General features: G+C 38.1%; 1 long non-coding RNA gene across 1 annotated transcript; it reads right to left on the bottom strand.

Moving 5' to 3' along the window:
• Nucleotides 1-270: 270 nt before the first annotated feature.
• On the bottom strand, nt 271-2,071 carry LOC107592936 (uncharacterized). The gene is made up of 4 exons (XR_001610043.1): nt 1,804-2,071; nt 1,521-1,587; nt 757-826; nt 271-440 (listed from the first exon to the last, which is right to left on the bottom strand). It is a non-coding gene; the product is annotated as an uncharacterized lncRNA (long non-coding RNA).
• Nucleotides 2,072-19,387: the final 17,316 nt, after the last annotated feature.

The raw sequence follows: 19,387 nt of genomic DNA, 5'->3' as shown, positions 1-19,387 counted from the left end.
GTCACCAGCATTCTTCAAAATATCTTATTTTGTGTAAAACAGAAGAAAGAAGTGCATACAGGTTTGGAACGACATGAGGGTGAGTAAATTATGACAATCTTCATTTTTGGGTGGACTATCCCATTTAAGGGATTGTTCACTCAAAAATGCAAATTCTCTCATCACTTACTCACCCTCATGCCATACCTGATGTGTATGGCTTTCATTCTTCTTTTTCCCTTTAATGTTTACTTAACATTACAGCATACTGCAAGATGTACTTACATCAGAATAAACTCCAAAGTAGTGGCTGCTTCCACTTGGTACTTGATGTTTTGCACATAATAGCAACCGAAGAGAACAGCAAATGCAGAGGATATATCTGATAGGTCAATCACAGGAAAGAAGACTTTGCCTTCGATCGCCAGCATCCATTTTTTTGCTGTGTAGAATTGAATCTCCTAAAAAATAAATAAATTAAAATAATTTATCATGTTCATGTTTTTTTATTGTGTTATTTATAGCTTTGCAAAAACATTTCACATTTGATTTTGGTGTCAGTAAAAAATGTGTAGATGTTGGAGCCTTTCTAATTAGTTCAAAGAGATGAAAGAGACAATTCTATCATCATTTACTTACCCCTGTTATTCGAAACTTATTTGAGGAGATGTTAGGTAGAAAGTTAGACATAGAGAGCCATGAATAAAGTGTGACTAAATGTTTACTTTTAAAAATCATCCCTTTAACATCACTAAATCATGTACTGAAAGATCTTACCAAGCATGATCAGCCTTGGAGTAGAAAGAAGTCAAAGCCTGGTCTTTGCATCTGCCAGAGTTGTTGTGACCTACACACACACACACACACAAACCACACAGTTTTTCTAAGTGTCAGTTATAGTAATCATCCTTTTAAGTGGGCCATCAACAACAGGACAGCTGCATCAGTGACGTTATTCACGTCTGGCACAGCAGCAGAAAGCGCAGTAACGTTATTAACGACACAGATTTCTCAAAATCACATTTATGCTTCCTACTAAGGTGTGCTGAAAATGATTACGTCACTCTAAAATAGTTTTTTACCATTACTAACTGGACATTCCATTTTTTTTTTTACCATCTCTAATGTGTCATCTTAGGTGTTCACAAAGGCTGGAGAATAGTCGACATGACTGTAACTTACAGCCTTCCACGGTGCATCTAGAATTCAGATTGTGTTGTTCAGATTTGTTCACTAATTTTGTTGGGTTTTCTGTGTTTGCGGTAACGTTACGTGTGCGACTGAAGTGAAGCGCGGAGAGGCTATAAGAACGTGCATGCATACACGAAAACCTGAAGTTCGCTCTTTGGCATGATTAATAAATGCATATTATTTCTCAAAAGGTGTTTGCAGACGAACATTGTGGGTTTTATGCTAGCAGTAAATGCATGTTGTACATTTATACACTTATATATGGGTAGCGCCAACAGATTACACAGCTGTACCATTAAAAGCTCAGTTTGTTGGCCAACAATTTCATACAAGTTCACCTAAAACCTCACCTGCTACCGACGTGGCCAAAACGAAGACAGAGACCTGTTTATGTTCGCACTTTGATGGTGAAACGTTCTACAAAAAAGGAAAGAAAAGAAAGAAAGATCTTTTTTTTGCACAGAAAGTTTTGTTTCCGCTCTGTACCAACGAACACCGTGAGGAAACTGTGCATCGTGCAGTGTCAGCGTTTTTTGTATTATTATTATTTAGCTTTTAATTAAACCAACAAATAACCCCTAAAATTACACTGACATAAAATATGTAATGAAAAAGCAGGAATATTGTACATACATTTGCAGGTGCGAGGTGTGTGCGTCTTCCTTTTCTTCTTTCTCCAACCAGAAAAAAAAGCCTTTCTGTCATTGGTCAGGTTTCCCGCTCATTTTTTTTTACTGTATTTGGATTTACAGTAAATGAAAAATACTGTATTTTAATGGCGCCAAGAGGATATTTCCCATAATGCAATTTTAAAATACAGTAACATACTGTGTAACTGTTTTACAGTAAAGTACAGTTCATATTACAGTTAAATACTGTGTAATTTACAGAAATCGCTAACAGTGTATCTTTACACGATATTAGTATTTAGCGCAGAATGTCATTGAAGTATCATAGTTAGTCATACACATTTTCTCAGCACCACGTTTAATTGGAGTTGCTCTAATCACTGTGAGGAAATTATATGTTCAGTTTTCAAGGGAATAACGGAGGCTTGACGCTTCATAGATGCATTAGGGAGATATAATGGGATGTTTCTTCAAATGCAGGTACTTTTATGTCCTGGTGGTATTCATTCATTCTTATAGAATGTATTTTTTATTGCTGTTATTTTTTAATGATTAAAGTATAATTTCCACTACAGAATGTAAACTAGTAAGAATATGAAAAGTGTTTATTTTAAATCCACATTGCCAAAAGTGACCATATTAGAAGAAACACCCAACATTGTATGTTAGCAGAGCAGTGAGGATTTATTCTGGAAAATATTTTCAATAGTAACTCCCTGACCAACCTGAACTGGTTCCATTTACGCCATTGTCAGTCACAACTCAGAGATAGATGAACAAATTCAGGTCATTTGTCCTCCAATAGGCTTGATCCTCTGGAAATGCTAGAAGATTCATAAAGCCTCTGTGGTATTGTGACTGGCACAGGGTTTGCTGCAGGTGTGCCGGGGGGTTCAAAGGGGATGAAGAAAGGCACTTTGAAGTGGCTGAAGTTCATGTGTTGACCTTTAGCAGCCCAGTGTCGGACTCCCTGGAAGCCGAGAGAATGACTACATAAGCAGGCACACCGCTGACAGAGTGGACCAATGTGGCGGCATTTACGGGATCGAATTCACAGAGCCTTGTTAAAGACATAAAGAGATTTAAAAAAAAAAAAAGAATGAGTGATTTTCTGAATGAGTTTCTCTAACCTTCAGCAGCCCATTATGGGCTAGCCATCATCCCAAAAAAGTCCCTTCGGAAGGTGATTCTTCAAGTTGTACGTGGGTATTATTATGCTGTGCCTAACATCATATTAATTTGAGAGCTGAGAATCAGTCAGGCTCTTATATAAGGAAGAACATAACTTCCAAGCATGATCAGCCTTGGAGTAGAAGTCAAGCCTGGTCTTTGCATCTAAGTTGTTGTGACCTACACACACACACACACACACAAACCACACAGTTTTTCTAAGTGTCAGTTATAGTAATCATCCTTTTAAGTGGGCCATCAACAACAGGACAGCTGCATCAGTGACGTTATTCACGTCTGGCACAGCAGCAGAAAGCGCAGTAACGTTATTAACGACACAGATTTCTCAAAATCACATTTATGCTTCCTACTAAGGTGTGCTGAAAATGATTACGTCACTCTAAAATAGTTTTTTACCATTACTAACTGGACATTCCATTTTTTTTTTTACCATCTCTAATGTGTCATCTTAGGTGTTCACAAAGGCTGGAGAATAGTCGACATGACTGTAACTTACAGCCTTCCACGGTGCATCTAGAATTCAGATTGTGTTGTTCAGATTTGTTCACTAATTTTGTTGGGTTTTCTGTGTTTGCGGTAACGTTACGTGTGCGTCTGAAGTGAAGCGCGGAGAGGCTATAAGAACGTGCATGCATACACGAAAACCTGAAGTTCGCTCTTTGGCATGATTAATAAATGCATATTATTTCTCAAAAGGTGTTTGCAGACGAACATTGTGGGTTTTATGCTAGCAGTAAATGCATGCTGTACATTTATACACTTATATATGGGTAGCGCCAAGAGATTACACAGCTGTACCATTAAAAGCTCAGTTTGTTGGCCAACAATTTCATACAAGTTCACCTAAAACCTCACCTGCTACCGACGTGGCCAAAACGAAGACAGAGACCTGTTTATGTTCGCACTTTGATGGTGAAACGTTCTACAAAAAAGGAAAGAAAAGAAAGAAAGATCTTTTTTTTGCACAGAAAGTTTTGTTTCCGCTCTGTACCAACGAACACCGTGAGGAAACTGTGCATCGTGCAGTGTCAGCGTTTTTTGTATTATTATTATTTAGCTTTTAATTAAACCAACAAATAACCCCTAAAATTACACTGACATAAAATATGTAATGAAAAAGCAGGAATATTGTACATACATTTGCAGGTGCGAGGTGTGTGCGTCTTCCTTTTCTTCTTTCTCCAACCAGAAAAAAAAGCCTTTCTGTCATTGGTCAGGTTTCCCGCTCATTTTTTTTTACTGTATTTGGATTTACAGTAAATGAAAAATACTGTATTTTAATGGTGCCAAGAGGATATTTCCCATAATGCAATTTTAAAATACAGTAACATACTGTGTAACTGTTTTACAGTAAAGTACAGTTCATATTACAGTTAAATACTGTGTAATTTACAGAAATCGCTAACAGTGTATCTTTACACGATATTAGTATTTAGCGCAGAATGTCATTGAAGTATCATAGTTAGTCATACACATTTTCTCAGCACCACGTTTAATTGGAGTTGCTCTAATCACTGTGAGGAGGAAATTATATGTTCAGTTTTCAAGGGAATAACGGAGGCTTGACGCTTCATAGATGCATTAGGGAGATATAATGGGATGTTTCTTCAAATGCAGGTACTTTTATGTCCTGGTGGTATTCATTCATTCTTATAGAATGTATTTTTTATTGCTGTTATTTTTTAATGATTAAAGTATAATTTCCACTACAGAATGTAAACTAGTAAGAATATGAAAAGTGTTTATTTTAAATCCACATTGCCAAAAGTGACCATATTAGAAGAAACACCCAACATTGTATGTTAGCAGAGCAGTGAGGATTTATTCTGGAAAATATTTTCAATAGTAACTCCCTGACCAACCTGAACTGGTTCCATTTACGCCATTGTCAGTCACAACTCAGAGATAGATGAACAAATTCAGGTCATTTGTCCTCCAATAGGCTTGATCCTCTGGAAATGCTAGAAGATTCATAAAGCCTCTGTGGTATTGTGACTGGCACAGGGTTTGCTGCAGGTGTGCCGGGGGGTTCAAAGGGGATGAAGAAAGGCACTTTGAAGTGGCTGAAGTTCATGTGTTGACCTTTAGCAGCCCAGTGTCGGACTCCCTGGAAGCCGAGAGAATGACTACATAAGCAGGCACACCGCTGACAGAGTGGACCAATGTGGCGGCATTTACGGGATCGAATTCACAGAGCCTTGTTAAAGACATAAAGAGATTTAAAAAAAAAAAAAGAATGAGTGATTTTCTGAATGAGTTTCTCTAACCTTCAGCAGCCCATTATGGGCTAGCCATCATCCCAAAAAAGTCCCTTCGGAAGGTGATTCTTCAAGTTGTACGTGGGTATTATTATGCTGTGCCTAACATCATATTAATTTGAGAGCTGAGAATCAGTCAGGGTCTTATATAAGGAAGAACATAACTTATTGAGAAGCAGCTATCTGCCACCTTTCTCTAGAGAAATTTACAACCAAATTTTCCCTTCATCCCTCTTATCACCTAAAGTTATCCTAGTTGTACTGAGACATAAAAAATATCCAGATACCAATTAGACATTAGCCAGGATGGATGGATAGCCATTCAGCAACCGATTGGCTGATTAGAAATTGTCAATTTATGCAAAATGAATGAAAATATTTAAATAATTCTGCATTGAATGCAGGCATGTCCTTCGATTCAGACTGCACTATTTTTTATTTTATATATATTTTTTTATTTTAGATGATGTGCTATACATCCAGAGGTTATTTTGGGTCTCATGTCCTACATATTACGTCAATGGACCCCTTTCGTTATACTGACAAAAAAATGTTTTTCAGGTTTGAAACAACATGAAGGCCAGTAAATGATGACAGAATTTAAATTTTGTTTGAACTGTCCCTTTTAAGACTAATTGTTCAGACATCTTAATGACTACTTGAATATGAAATGTAGTTTTGCATATCCATAACAGCAATGTAGACTGTTTTTATATAAAAATATGACAGTGGCAGACAGCCTGCTGTGAGTCTCTGGGATTAGATTCCACGTGGGACACAACAGCGGCTGCCTCTGAGTTATATGTCATTGTGTATGGAATTACGCAACTGCTGACCTTTTAATGCTGCTGGCTCCTCAATTTATGACCTCTTCAAACACAGCTCTCAGAAACAGCCACCCCAGTGCGAGTCCGGCGTTCAGCGAACACACAGCGCACCATATCAGCATTCATAGAGTCCTGAACACATTCTTTTCCAGAGGTTAAGCACTGCAGGGGATTGGCAAGCGTGCTCGGAAAGGAGAAAGGGGAAACACACCATCTCCAACACTGGAAAGATGTTTAGTGAGTGTGTGCTATTGTTTTATATGCCTCACTCAGATAATGTCAGCTATATTATTATAACAGATTGTTATGTTTTATTTCATGTATGTTGTGTTTCTTATCATAAAGTGGTTTCTTGCTTTCTTCTTCCCTTTGTTTTGTGTTGAAAGCCCTTGTAAATCACCAGGTGGCATTAGTGGAATAATAGTTGCTGCATTGCTATCCTGCCGAAGTGGTTCTTTCTCATTTAGGATCGATAACGTACCCATGTGTGATATAACTTGCTTTGCATTGTGCAGAACTCTCTGTGTTTAGGCAATTTATTAGCTCAGAAGTGAAAAATAGTAATTTTCATAACAACATACATGAAAGGAATCATTTAATGAATCATTTGAATGACCCTTTGTAAGAAATTATCACAATTGCTGTGAAGTGCCGCCCTTAGTTTGATTGGAAATTAAACGTGTAGATTGTTGCCTGTAAACCAAACACCTTTTTAGCTGTGGTTGTGGAAAAATTAAGCTTTATACCTTCTGGAATGTTTTGGCTTCCAAAGTTAAGCTTTTAATGGCATATGTGGCGTAATTCTGGTCCCTCCTGCAATGTAAGTATAAGGGATTTTGCAGCACAGTGTATCATCTAAATGATCATTAGTCAGATCACTTAGAAAAGTAATCTTTCCGCAAGTCAAATTAAAGGTTACGGCATGCAATACACCCCTCAAAATTTTTTAAAAATAAAATAAAAACATGGCTATTGTAATACACTTAAAATGGAAGTAAAGTGGCTGTATTTGTGCCAATTCTTTAAAACATTTATAAAAAAAATTATTTAATAGATTTTTTATTTTAGCTGAAATGTAACCTTAAATCATAGGTTTTAGCATCAGAGTTGTCTCTGTAGATTAACTAGTTTTTTGTCACCCTTGCAATATGCATACATTTCTGTGTTTGGATTGTTGTGATCAGCCCCTTTCTTGTATTATGCAAAAGTTAACAGCTTAACATTTGTCATGAAATTTGTGTATTTTAATGTTTAATGCGTTACACCATATACTTTCATTGTACTATAAGTGCCTTACTGTAACCATCATTTTGTTTTATAATTTGTTTTATTTATAAATGAATGAATTAATGATGCATTTATATAGCGCTTTATTGTGTATTGTTGTACACCCAAAGCGCTTTACAATCATGTGGGGGGGGGGACTCTCCTCAACCACCACCAGTGTGCAGCATCCACTTGGATGATTATATTTTAAAAAACTGAGGCACAAATCAAAATTATCAGTGTTAGTCAACATTATGCCACAAATGCTGTCAGCAGAGCTTTAGTATCTCAATGTAGAGTAGAAGAGGACAAACATTAGATGTGGAAATGTGCTTTTATTCATTGTGTGCTGCTTTTTTCTTTCCACTAGTCCCTGTAACACCTCAGAGCGCCATTCACATACGGGGACTGATAAATGTATAATGTGCAATTATCATTAACTAAGCAGCGCAACCCTAAGCTCAGAGATGTTCAGAACAAGGATCCGTGATGCACCCCACTTTGAACAGTGCCCCTGAAAATCGTAGCTATACGGGCCTCCATGTTGAGAAGTCATCAGAGAAATGAAGAGTATGTAGGTGTTCTCGACTAAAGGCTAAATTGTTTTCATTAGCGCAAACAAGTAAAGCGACAGTGTTTATCAAAATGACAGAAAGAAGGAAATGTGAACGGTAGTTCCAATTGTTTTTTTTGTTTTTTTTTGTAGCCACATCATGTTATCCCCCATGAGCCTTTCACTCTAAGTACTTTCTCTAACCTGCAATAAACTTCTCAATCTCCCCAGAATATCCCCCTGATTGACACCACTGACCTTTTGTTTCGGGCATTTGCAGAGCAAAAACAGCCCATCCCCCTGGGGATTGGCCGGCATGTTTGTGATTGCCTTTAGCTGATTGGCAGGTGGCGTGATTGGCAGGGGGTCTCTGTCTGGCAGCGCAGGGGGAGTCGGGGAGCAGCTGCAGAGGTGGGCTGGTCTCTTGGATGTGAAAATGGTTTTGATAAATAATAAAACAGTGGTAATAACCAGCTGCTTTTAGGATCACGTGACCTACCGCCACAACCGCCATGCAAATAATGACTTTACGACAACCTGATTGGTTCATGCATTATTAAGCCCAACCCCCCTTGGCTAACTCCACCCGGTAATGGCGCCACAGGTGTCCTCACATGGCCACGCAAATATCATCCTCTTTCATTTGCTTTTTATGCTTTCTTTTTAATCCCTTCTCTCACTTGGCATGGCCCTCAATTTCCCTGTGGAAATAAAGGGCTGGTTATTGTATCCACCGGAGGCAGCTTCCCTCGGACTGTGTGCTATCATGATTTTTCTTGTGTGGCTAATGAGGTTTTGTGTGTGTGTGTGTGTGTGTGTGTGTGGGTGTTTTGGAAGGAAGGCAAGCAAGAAAGAAAGCTGTATTGACTCTGTATACTTCCCTGGATGCTTGCTTCCAATATGATCCATTGACACTTAATGTGACTGCGCAGTATGGATTCCGCTGTAGCAGTTTATACTCACCACTTCTCCACATCGATCTTTTTATCCTCACTATCTGTGTGTGTAGTAGATGACTTTACACTGACAATAGAAAGGAGAAAGGAACAAAGCTCAGCACCTACATAGTCATTCTCCCTTCACGGACGGATTGCACATAAACGTGCAGCAAAGGCCCTCTATTTCTGCCTGTGAACTCTGTGAAGAGCCTGATATGGATTGATTCACTGTTTTTTTATAAAAGTATAAGCACTGGATGGAGCAGTGGACTAGAGGTTAGTGCACATGCTTCAGGCCTGTTGAGCCTTGGTGCTCATGTGGGCGATGTAGGTTTGAATCCAACCTGCATCATGACCTTATTTGGTGTGCATTTCTATTTGCTATTATTATTCTATTCATGATGTTCTGGTCTCTAGATATGGCTCAGGTCCTTTTTTTCCAATAGAAGTTTATACTTTTTTTGTCAGTTTTATTGTCCACTAGACAAAAATTGTAAGTCAGATTGCTTAGAGAAGTAATAGCATACTTCTCCCTCAACAGTCTGTGATTTGTGGTTAGGGGTGCAGGATGGGATGCACAGGAAAGTATAATAGTTAGGCTTAGGCGTTCATTCAATTCAAGTATGACAAAGTGACTTCAGACTGTATCCGCTTTCCTTTCAGTGGTGGAATGCTGTGAGATTTTCTGAGGTTTGTGTACAGAGAGCATTAATGTTCTGTCTTAAGTCATTTATGTAACCTCCTCAAGAAAAGCATGGTGTGAAACCACACTGATGAACAGATGCTTAGCAGGCCCGACAGTGATGTTTTTCATGTCTAAAGAGCCAACATGAAACCTGGTGAAAATCACACTGTAAATATACACTGATTGGTGTTAGAAAGAGATTTTTGAGTGAAGCGTAAGACTGAAGAATGGATAACTTGTGCATAGCCGATAATTATTTTTATGTTATGGCTAATGACCACTATGATGGACAGTGTTATAAATTATGGAGGGTATTATTTGTGGTGTTTTACATTAAACAGTTTTGATGATTAAGCTCTAATCTAAAATTGTACATGTTTTTATGGCTGTTTCATTTGAAGAATGTGAACATTACAGTATACTGTAGTAGAATGTATAAAACTTACAATGTACTGTACATTAGGAATGATTTACATTTTTAAATGCTTTTTAAATAAGCACTAAAACTATAATCTCAAATCTATATCGAACCAGTTAGTGTGTTTTTGGGGAATGCTCTGTATAGAGTTGAGGCTTTCTCTTGTGCTTCCTGAGTGTCTTTCCAGGAGAATGTGTTGGCTGAAGATGTGTGCAGAGGGTTTATTCTGGAGGAAATCTCTGTTTAAAAAGGATGTTGTGAGGTCCTAGTGCACCACTGCAATCTCTCATAACCGAGAGACCAGCTGAGGCTTAAAAAAACAACAACCTGAAATCTCACTCACACACACACACATTCCCACTTTAACCTCCCAACCCTCTCTTTCCCTCCTCAGACGTGTTGTACCTGTCTCCCTCCATCCCACACCATCTCTCCCTCTGTATCTCATCACTCTATTTCCTCCAGTACCCCCCCACTTTTCTCCATGGCTTTTGTCAGAAGAAAGTGACAGGTCCCGATGGAGAAAGCCAGGGAACAGCGCAGCACAACACAGTCCTCTGGCGGTCCACAGCTTCGGCACTTTGTGTTTGAGATGTTCAATCAAAATGCTAATGGCTCTTGCGGCGAGGGAGCGATATTATTGTTCCACTAATTGATAAGAGAAGGAAGATGGAAGGGCCTCGTGTTGCCGGTCTATGCTGCCGCATACCCACCACTCAGACACTCTGTTTTAATTACAATTACACAAATGAAAGGGAACAAATTGATCCAACGAACAAACAGTTTGCTATTGCTCCCCTTTGTGTAGTGAACACTATACATTATTTAGTCATTTCATGCATTATTTATTCCATACCTCACTCTCATTCAACATCGAGATCCTATGGAAATATGTTGACATGTTTATTGAATCCACAACCCCAACTTATTTGGAAATAATAAAGATTTTATCATTATTTTTTAAGAGTATTGCTTGGCTGCAGTGCAAAAAAAAAATAAAAAATCTGCAGAGTAGATTGACAGTGGATAGACTCAATTCTGATTGGATGAGACATGCTTGCCACTATTTAATTATATAAACCTTATAATTTATAGTGATTATACTCATGAACACTATAATTACTATAACATATAATCAAGCAAAATAAACTTTTCAGATTGCTACACCTGATTTTTGAAACACCTAATTGTGTCCTTAGATGGACAAAACACCTTCAGTTCTCTTCCTGTCAGTGAACCTTGACACTCGAGCAGAGTTTTTAAAAAAAAATGTTGTGACCCTTAGGTTGAAACAAAACAATTCGCATGATGTCGTCTGTCTACTCAGAAACATCGGCCACCCGTACTTGTTGGACTATTGATATGTGTTTTTTTTTCTCTGTGTGGTGTCTAAGTATAGCCAGGAGCTGAACCTTTTCCATGAATCTTTGTAAGGGTCACGAGAGAGAGACATTTCACTGTCTCTGTAGACATATCAGAGCTCCATGCTCTGCTGGGTGGCATAGAAAGGGCAATTAATAGTCTGTCCGGTTATTTCTTTCTGTCGGGGTGTCTGTCAAGTGGGAGTGATGCTCCTGTCCAGAGCGTTCCTTGGAGATGTGGTCTGACTTAAGTTGTCGACAGCTTAATGTGTGAGAGAGTGAATAAACTGCATATACTACAAAACTACATGTTTTCAAAGTTGGCTACTATATATGAAGAGTTAATTTGCAAAAAACGATAAACGCCACTTTAAAAAAAAAAAGAGCTGATTGCCGTGCATTATTCTCCACATATAGCGCTATCTGAACCCTAAACACGTTTTGTAAAAAAAGCCGGTTTTGTCCACTTTCAAGGCATCGCGAGTTCACGTTTTACTACAGAAGCAAACAAGCGCCCTTGTTGTTTTTAAACAGAAGTCGATAAAGTCCATTTTAGCGAATCAGTGCGCTGTATTCAGGTCAGGTGACAAGGCAACTTTCGCTTTGAAAAGACGTGCTAGCTGAGAGGAGTTTCGTCAAAGCTGACTAAAAGTGATTGAGGATGGATAATTTCGACGAACTTGATGAACCTGTGATATCTTCTTCAGGGGACGAAAAAGGAAAATAAAAGCTGAAACGTTTTCAGCGCGTTACAATGGTGAGGGAAAAGCTCTGTGTATTGCGTGTAATAACATCCATACAGTTTATTATCACAACAACAACAACAACGTTTGTCAGGCATCTACATTGTCATCTGAGGAGATTACAAAGATTAAACAAGTGGGTTTTTTTTTACTCTAAAACATGAAATGTGGAGTTATCTGCTTTTGCCAAAAAACGACTGTTGGAGTTATCTGCTTTTGCTATAAAACAAACTTTTAATATGAAAAAAAAAAAAACACTTTCAGTGAACTTTAATTTTGTAAATTACCTGTAATTTTTTAAGTTATTATTACTTAATCAAAACAACCCAATTTGATTGATATTACCTGGAATGCGCAATAAAGAAAAAACGTGATTTCTGAAAAAAAAATTAAAATGGAGTTATCGGTTTTTGCAAATGAGCCTCTCATATGTATATAAACACTTTTAAAAAATGTATTATGTGTATTTATATTACATTTAACTTAAATTTTTTTTTTTACAATTTAATTAATATATTTATGTGTGTATGTATGCATATACCAAACTTATATATTTTGAAGTTTTTATTTCATATTTTATAATAATAATTTTACATATATATTATATGTTTTACATGTTATTTTCTTTCTCTCTTTCCAGCCTATGTACTTGTCACTAGTTTATGTATGTATGTCCTGGGACCACTTGAAACAGTATGTGTGTGTTCGTGTGTAGGGGTTCGCGTAATTGCATCACATTTGCCTCAAGGCAACTCAGCAAGTCGCCATGTTTAAACAGCCATCTTTATAACAGCGTGGGGAGAGGGAAGACCTGTTGAAAGAAGCCTTTGGAAATGTGTGCTGAAAATGTCAATACTAAGGGGAGAAATTAGCTCAAACATGCCTTTAGGTTAAAGAGGAGGCCAGCAGAGAAGAAGAAAAAAAAGGTTTCATCAGACTCAAATCAAACAGTAAGCAACACAGGCTCACAAATTGAATCCGACTGACTCGGGCAGGGTATTTTTCTGCCTTTAAAAGCTACCTAGTACAGGTGCACAAGGTTAATGAGAACAACTCTCCCAGGTGGCACTCGCCAGAGGGAAGCAACACAAAATGAAAGAGAATGAGAGACTGAGACCGCTCTGACACAGCTACAAATGAGCAGTTGAGAGAATTTTTGCTAAATTCTGTTTGAGAGGTGCCAGACTCGGGGGTGAGGGTATCTGGGAAATGCCTGATGCTATTTTATTGTGCATTTGACAGCTGCAGGCTGCTACAAGCTGGTCCTTCAGCCTGTGGGGGCATAATTGGTCCTGCGCTGGCTGCGTCGCACCGTTCGGTGGGTAGTTTGGTGAGATTACGCCGAAGCGAGGGTCATGTGCGCCAGAGATACAGGAGCGTCTGGCGGTGGTCAGCTTGAAAAAGGCTGAGCAGGAGAAGGGAGGTGGTCGACCTGGACTTTTCTCACAGCTTGTCCATTTTCTTCAGCCTTTCTGACAGATAAGCTCACAGAGAGAGAGATAGAGAGTGAGAGAATGAATAAGAGAAGGAGAGAGAGGAAAATGGACTCTTTCAGCCTTCAGATTTCATTTCAGTAGGCTTTATCTCTTCAGAACAATGCCAATGGAAAAGCTTATCAGGAGCGGTCTGAAGCACAAAGGCCCCACAGTAATGTGCGCTGATCACCACACACATACAAGCACCCATGTATAGACACACACACCTTTTATTTGCGTGCTCTGACATGGCCTGTTAAGAGTATTTTCTTGTGGTGATCGCATTATTTTGCACAGCTGTAATGGTGGCCCACAACCTCGGCATGGTACGGAGATAGAAAGGGTGTATTTTCCAAGCAGTGTGGTTCCTTTTCCTGTGTATTTATTATCAATGACAAAGCCAGTGTTTGGGATGGCCCCGCTCGCGACCCGTTTCGTTTATTTGGTTGCAAAACGTCCTTTTATTTGCTGAAAGCGAGAGTTCAAAATTCTGTCAATATTTACTCACCCTCATGTCGTTCCATACCCGTATGCTTTTATTTCTTCTGTGAAGTGCACTATATTCTAAGATTTACAAAAGCTTTTTTTTTTGTGATAAACTGAAATTGAAGTCATTATTTCCTAAAACCTTCCATTTCAGTGAGCTGTTTACTCAAGAACCACTGCAGCCTTCTAATTGATTAAGTGTGTTGAACTTGCGAACCTAATCAGTGAATGAATCATTCTGTTTAAATGATTTGTTCATAAATTAGACTCATTTATTGGTGACTCAAATTTGGTTAGATTCGTTAACAATCTGAATTGAGCCACTGGCAAATTGGATTGATTTGCTCATGAATCAGACTGATTCATTTATAAATCAGAGTGTATTTTGTGTGTGTGTGTGTGTGTATAAAACACTATACTATAAAAATATTATTATTAATATTATTATTAAAGTATAATTATTACAAAATATAAAAAGAAAAGCACTTTTATATGTTAATATAATGTAAATAATATGTACAGTGATTTGACACAACATAAGGGTGAGAAAATTAATTTTTGGATTCAATATTTCCTTTTTCTGAGCTGTATCTTCACCTGTGTGACAAATTTCTGTGCTTGTGTTTATGTGGGAGTTCTCATACGTCTGATCCAAACCCGCAGTTCTAACCGACACATGCAGCTAGCACATCTCAGTTTTTCCTTAAAATCGCACAGAAAGCCTCAGGAGCTAATTTCCTCAGCGGCAGAAACATTTCACATTTGTCGCACTGGCGACAGGCTAAGCATAAGATTACTTTGTTTGTTTTCACTCTGTCTCGACTTGCTGGTAAATAATCACCATATGTGTATATGAAATAGTCTTTATGGTGTTCACCAGGCCTTTATTCGTGAAGTGTCACTTTCAATAAATAGAAGAATATAGTATTATGCTCAGAGATACCCTCGCATCCACACCTCCTCCCTCGTCGAGCAGCCAGAGAAGCAGCCTGCTGCTGCCGCTTTGAGGAAGATTAATGGGAGGTGAGGTTCTGAGGTGAGAATTCAGCCTGAGAATGAATAAGATAAACACATTCAGCTTTTTTGATGCTGGTTTAAGGCCGTAATGACACTGAATGAATGGCACATATTCAAAGCACACCGACCGTTATTAGCTAGGCGAGGCTAGCGATGACGCCACATGTCTGACATGTATTGAAAATCTCAGAGATATGTGGAGATCAAAACGAATGGTGTCGTGTGTAATAAACACACTTATTGGGGAAAAATGCTGTTTATTTGTTCTTCGTGTGCTTGCACTAAAAAGGGCTAGGTAAAAGAATATCCCAGAATGCAACGCTGTGTTCCTGCTCCGAGATGTTTTCGAATACGATGGCTTTTAGAGATGCGACACTCCTCATCGCTCTTAGGCTGATGAAGATGTCCCGGCGCTGAGTGACAACGCTTTGCGGTTTCCGTGGCGACAAAGGCATGCTGAAAGGCAGCAACCGCAGCTAATGAAGGGCCTCGTTAACAGGCATGCAGATAAGAGCTCCTTTAGCTCTAAAACAATCCTGAAACAATCAGAGGGAGAGGGAAGAGAGAGAGAGGTGGTGGAGGGTGACGGAGAGGAAGAATCATGATTGCGTGTGCTCTTATCAAAAGGAAGAGAAACTTTATTGTTTTGCAACCATAATTGCCAATATTGTTTACATTTGACATTTCATGATTTAGATGCTGTATTTGACTGGCTTATATTGCTTTTTTCCCAAACCTAAGGAGGTTCCTAGCTGAAATTGACCCTTTTAAGTGACCGGTTTGGAAAACAGGCAGCAATGTGCTATTGATTTCAATAACATCTGACATTAACATCTTCTTAAGCTAATGGTGTGATACTCTAATAAGCATAAAAATACATAGCACATGATTATTGTGTAAAATAGACAATTTTGTGTTTGATTGAACTATTTTTGTGTACTTTTATTTCTCTCGCTTTTTTCTGTAAGTAACAGGCAAAGCCTGAACTCTAATACAAGAGACTAAACTGGTCACTCATGGTTTCCCACTTCACCACTCCACTGTCTTTCAGGACCAGCTACCTGTTTCGGCTTTGTTCTTGAAAGCCCAGGCAATGTGCTTTGACTTTGTAGTGGATCAGAGTACTTCAGTACTAAGGAGAGGAGGAGACAGAGTCTTTTCTGAGATGTAAAAGAAAATGATTTGTTTCCAGCCTGGTAGCTAGTAGCTGTAACATTTTCCTCCAGGTTTCTTGTCCTGTGGGGAAGCTTTGAGATTTTAAGAATCATGGGGAGTCACTTCTCTGTCAGAATTAGGGATGGGACTCTTTAGGCACCTTATGGTTTCGATTTAGTCAGTCATGATGCAAATACAAAAAGAATTCCAAGTCATAGGAATTTTCCATTTTACAGCAAACCATGTTAATGTGGCTCAGGCTTATAGGCTTATTATACATATTGTTATTATTTAAAAAATAGTTTTTTAAATAATATTCATATACTGTATATTCATATTCATGTATTCATTCATATATATATATATATATATACAGCTGAATTAAAGGAGGCCCACACACTTTATTGGGAACGTGAACAGATATGATCATGTGAGACAGCAGCTGAAAAGAGAAGCTCTAGAGTGCTTTAGTAATCAAAGAGCTCTGAGAGAGAGTGATGCTCACAGGAAGAGATCATGGTGAGCTGCTGGTTCTCTATTTAAAAAAAAGTTATGAAAAGCTTGCCAACCCAAAAAGGGGGGGAACATGTGAAAATCTGTGGGGAAAAAAATACTGAAAGTGTCTCATTTGACAGCTTTCTTTCACACCTTTTACACCAAACACCTGCTCAACTACAAGGAACAGCAAATCCATATGTATGACAACATGAACATAGATAATGGAAATATGTATGTTTTTGTTTGTGTTTTTTTAATGTTATGAAAGTCCCTTATGCTCACCAAGACTGCATTTACTTGATCAAAATACAGTAATATTGTGAAATATTAATACAATTTAAAATAACTAATTTCTTTTTAAATACATTTTAACATGTAATTCATTCATATGATATTTTTTTTCTAGTTAAGATTTTCAGTGTGGTCAGTGTGGATGCTTGGACTCCACTGTATGTACTTTCCTTGACTACAAGAAACCCTGGCGTGTGTTTGGTGGAAGGATGACAAATATTAAAACTCATTTCCTTCCTGCTTGTACTTCTAAAGGAGTATTAAAGGAAATTGTAGGGAGAATATGTATAATGATCTGTTTAACCTCCAGCGGCTCTTGGACGGCTTTTTGACTTCGCCAGCTTGTGAGGCGTAAGTAGATATCTGACAAGGTATAAATCAAATTATAAAAATGACAGCCAGTGACATTTTCCCGTGAGCGATCCCCTCACGCATGCGAGAGAGAGACAGACGGAGGAATATCTTTCAGGAACGCCTTATTTCTTTATCAGTCTGGGCTGTGGGGCTTGTATAACATCAGAAGACTTATAAAATAGGCATACAGTATTAGTCATATGGATTAAAAAAAATTAAAAAGTTGCATAAAAAAAATTACAATTCTTAAATATCTCCTTTTGTGTTCCACTAAAAAAGTATCAACATAAAGCGGAGGAAATCTTTTTTTTTTATGTTCTTTTTCTGATGAACTGTTCTTTTAAAGTTTTGCCTGTGTGAACCAATTAAATGCTCCTTCGTGCTTCTGAAATTTTAAGGCAATTAGAATGCTTACCTTTGAAGCAACTAAAGAAGAAATTGGTCTTGCCTAGTGCTTTAAACAAGGCCACATCTTCTCTCTATTTTAAGAGATTCTTGGGAAAGTCCAACTTTACGGTTAATAAATTATGCTCCTCCCATCGTTGACGCTTCAGATCTGGACCATAACCATGTCAAACGTCTGTTATTCCTCCAGGCTGTTGGTGTGTTTACAGCACCCTGATAAACTATATCAGCCCTGCATATGAGCAAGATACGAATATCTCCAAAAAACCCTGAACGGCTGAAGCCCTGTGAGACGGCGGAGGTGGCATTATGACTTAGGGAAGCTGTCAGCTCTTGCAGCAGAAGTGTTTTTGATGAGGAATGGCTTTATAGTCCATCTTTCTGATCGTACCATATGTGTGCAAACATAAACAGTCTGGCCACTGTTGTAGCGAGTGGCCTAATTACACACTATCAGTGTTATTTATTTCCTAAAGGTGCTGTTAGGGAACACACTCGCTCACTCACTCGCTCTCCACCTCTGCAAAACACGTTTGCCTTTAATCTTTCATACTCTTTCAGCCAACTTGTGAATATTTCTGCTGATTATAATGCAGTTAATGTCGTGCATGATTTCTTAAAATGACTTTCTTCTCAAATAATTTAAAAAGTCCAAAGTCACTGGCATGAGATGTATAGTGTAGCACTAGCATTCCCAAATGATTTGATGGCTAATAGATGCAAACTAATTTGACCTTCAATTATCCTATCTTTTACACCAGCTGCATTTTATACACTGTGGAAATTTGTTTTATTCTTTCTTGTTGTGTGAAACCGAAGGATAAAGCATGAAGGCACGACCCTAGAGAAAAGATTTAAATTTTACACTGCTGGAGCGGAGTCCTCACGGCTCAGTTTGTTGACAGCGGTGAAGTCTTTCGGAGCGTATTTTCGGCACTTCTTTAATGTTCCCTTTCCCTATGAACTGGACTATATCAGTTCTGCCAGATATAAGCTCACAAGCTTTGTGATCTATTGAAACAGAACTTTCAACTCACCAGAACCAGGAAAAACTCATTTTTAAGGGGTTCCCTGTCGATAACATCAGAGGCTGCCTTGTTTTCTTGCGCTTTTTGACACACACACACACACACACACAATGTTTGTGTATTAGTATTTTTAGTTTTAAATATTTGTTTTATAGTAAATGTAAAATATTTTTAGTGTTTGTTATATGTATTTGACATTTTTTACTGCATGTAAATTATTGCAAATTAAAAGTTTCTTTAAATATACTGTGCATATAAATATTTAGCTTTTTTGTATGTTTAGTGTGTGTGTGTGTGTGTAATATATATGTATATATATGTGTATATTATAAAGTATATTTTTTAACTTTGCTATGTGTAATGCAGATAAACAACAAACATAAGAAGGTTGATTTTTGGGTTGTGTTAAGGTGCCATTTTGTGTCAGGGACAATTTAACCATCAGCAGCATATCTCTTCAGAGCAGTCAACAACCTTTATTGCTCATCAGCTTCTCTCTGTTCTCTCTTTCACCTTCACTCCTGTATCTCTTCTCTCCATGTAATATCCTGATGCAGTGTTCGCTCAGGTGCCCAGCTCAAGGACAATGACTTTTAGTGCAATGACTCTAAATACCCAATAGAGGAGTGCGGTAATGAG

This window comes from Sinocyclocheilus grahami, unplaced genomic scaffold, assembly GCF_001515645.1.
Source record: "Sinocyclocheilus grahami isolate Dianchi unplaced genomic scaffold, SAMN03320097.WGS_v1.1 scaffold161.1, whole genome shotgun sequence".
In the NCBI taxonomy this organism is placed as follows: domain Eukaryota; kingdom Metazoa; phylum Chordata; class Actinopteri; order Cypriniformes; family Cyprinidae; genus Sinocyclocheilus; species Sinocyclocheilus grahami.
Note: the sequence above shows the minus strand (reverse complement) of the source record. Positions and strands in the feature narration are given on the sequence as shown.